Raw genomic sequence first — 2,795 nt, 5'->3', positions numbered from 1 at the left:
TTCACTAACAATGTATTTCAGAAATCAAAACTGACAAAAAAGGCTGTATAACAATACAGTATCCGCTCATAGTGTGAACAGCTTTTTTATTTTTATTACCTTTTTTTATTCTCATGATATCACAATCTTTTCCATTTGGTCCTTGAGTATAAGGTCACATTCTTATTGGTTCATTTTCCAACTACTCGGTTGGGATCTACACCATGTGGAGATGTGATACAGCTGGCGGTTACCAAATCATTTTGCATTATTGTCTGTCCTTTCCCTGACAATTCCCACAATCAGCAGATTCATTTTAACAGAACAGCTTTTAAGTCATGCTCCAATCACATACCTATTGTTTGTGCACCCCAGTTTGAGACCGACACACTCAAGTGATCTGGGCTGTTTCGTCTACACATTGACAACTTGACAACCAGATCATCCAAAGGTGTTAGTTGCACTTGTGAGAGGGGCCCTTGTTGTCCAGTACTGTTATATACCCCATAGTTAAATCTGTGAGGGCTCAGATATTTTCCAGAAGCTTGACTGAATTGGGATCTAGGGACACCTTCTGATCGAGCATTTGTTTGAAGGGCCACTGCCATCGGGGAGTGCCATTGCCATGTGGGGTTTACTTGGTCTTGGTAATGGTCTTTGGGTGGGTGGTACATGTCAAATGGCATCTACATGTATGCCAAGACCCAAGGTTTTCCAGCAGAATATTGCAATGAGATGATTAATGTGATTCTCTTCACCTGTAAGTGATTTTAATGTTGTGGCTGATCGGTATACAAGTCCAAATGAGGCAAAGACAAGGTTTGTTTGAACCATACAAAACACATTTGGTTAGACAGCCAAGGATTAAAAATTCAAGATACGTGAGGATGTAGGAGCAAAAATAGCTGTGATGGCCGAGTGGTTAAGGCGTTGGACTTGAAATCCAATGGGGTATCCCCGCGCAGGTTCAAACCCTGCTCACAGCGTGACCTAACTGACTACCTACCTGACTTTAATAGCATTATTTCTACATAGATAGACCCCTGAATACAATACAAAGGTTGCTTGTACTTGCAGCATAAATTCTACAATTAAGACCAATCAAGACCAAGGGACATAAGGTCATCCCAATTGCTCAAATGCACTTGGAGGAGAGAGGAGCCAAGGAGGGAGGAGGCTCTCAGAGGAGAGGGAAGTAAGGATACACGAGGGCAGCCTTCACGGATGTCTTTTACCGACCGACACACCCCCATGACCAGATATCAGTTAACGATTGCATGGACAGTGGCATTGTGGTTAGCACTGTTGCCCCCTGTTCGAACCCGGGTTGGAACGGGGTTCGGTCCATACGCAGGGGCCCCTCTGTGCAGTTTGCATGTTCTCCCCTTGTCTGCGTGGGTTGTCTCCTTGGTCTCCGGCTTCCTCCTACAGTCCAAAGACATGCAGGTCAGGTTAATTGGTGACTCTAAATTGTCCTTAGGTGTGACTGTGTGTGCGAAAGGTTGTCTGTCAATACGTGTCGGCCCTGCGATAGTCTGGCGACCTGTCCAGGGTGTACCCCGCCTTCCGCCCGATGACAGCTGGAAGTGACTCCAGCTCCCCCGCGACCCTTTCGAGGTCAAGCAATTATGGAAAATGAATGAATGAATAAAATAATTTGCAGTGTTAAAAAGACAGCACTAAGACACGAGGAAGAGACGCAAGTAAGGGAGATGCGAAGATGTGGATAAGGAAATGGGATGTACCCAAGGACATATGATCCAGGACCTGCCCTTACCAGATGCACATATAGGGTACAGCTGCACATCATGTAATGTTGTGGCTCATTGGTATACAGGTGGATATGGGGGGAACACAGGGAAAGTTACAGGTATACCCAGCTGTGATGGCCGAGTGGTTAAGGCGTTGGACTTGAAATCCAATGGGGTTTCCCCGCGCAGGTTCAAACCCTGCTCACAGCGTGACTTAACTTTGCTGCTTAATTTCTGTATAGACTGACTCATCTGTCAGTTGATCACACCACAAAAAGTGTTTAGAAAAGACTCAAGCCATCTAACTGTTCTCAAAATTCCCCGTAATGTGTTTACTCACAGTGTAAATCAGGAGCTTGTGTCCTTTCTTCAATACTTCCCTATGAGAAGCAGGTATGTGTGGCTACCTGTGGCTGAAAAAGCACTGCACTCAGTGTCTCTTTTCAGAGTGCTCCACCTTTTTTACAAGCAGCTGCTTCTGGTTGAAAATCTCTGAACTTTTTAAAAAGGCACTGGTGATGTCACTGCCACTAGCTAGACAGAGAAGCTTGTTTGTGAGAGCGGCTGGCGGACACTGGATGTTGCTGGTGTGTGATATGCTTTTATCATTGTACAGTTGTTAGCTTGTTGTTACCTGTGTAGTCAGCCCTCTGTTGACATAGTGTCACATTAGCTTACAAGCTAATACTAATGTCAAGATATTGTTGTCATAGAAAAATTTAAAAAATAATTTAAAAAAAATCCTTTAAAAAAGTGCTGGGAGCATTTTTCTCTTAAATGCTGGGATGAAGCATTCCCCAGCTCCAGGCCACAGCTTTTCTGCTAAAGAAAAAATGCTACGTGGATATAATCAGCCAATACATATCAGGCAAGAAAACTGAAAGTGCAACAAAAACACAAAGAGGCCTGTCCTCTGCAGATGCAGGTGTAGGGTCACACATAATTTAATGTTGTGACTGATCACTATACAGGTCCAAATGGGGCAGGCACAGGATGAATTTGAACATAGCCAAAAAGGTTTGGCTAGAAAGTAAAAATCTGAGAAAACTCACAATGAAATGGAAA

General features: G+C 43.9%; 2 non-coding genes across 2 annotated transcripts; both read left to right on the top strand.

The window, feature by feature from the left end:
• The first annotated feature begins 883 nt into the window (after positions 1 to 883).
• Positions 884 to 965, top strand: trnas-uga. The gene has a single exon. It is a non-coding gene; the product is annotated as a tRNA-Ser (tRNA).
• Positions 966 to 1,858: 893 nt separating this feature from the next.
• trnas-uga lies at positions 1,859 to 1,940 on the top strand. Its single transcript has one exon. It is a non-coding gene; the product is annotated as a tRNA-Ser (tRNA).
• Positions 1,941 to 2,795: the final 855 nt, after the last annotated feature.

The sequence above is a fragment of the Plectropomus leopardus genome, unplaced genomic scaffold (genome assembly GCF_008729295.1).
Source record: "Plectropomus leopardus isolate mb unplaced genomic scaffold, YSFRI_Pleo_2.0 unplaced_scaffold13767, whole genome shotgun sequence".
Taxonomy (NCBI): Eukaryota; Metazoa; Chordata; class Actinopteri; order Perciformes; family Serranidae; genus Plectropomus; species Plectropomus leopardus.
The sequence above is the reverse complement of the archived record's forward strand: the minus strand, read 5'-3'. Positions and strand labels throughout refer to the sequence as shown.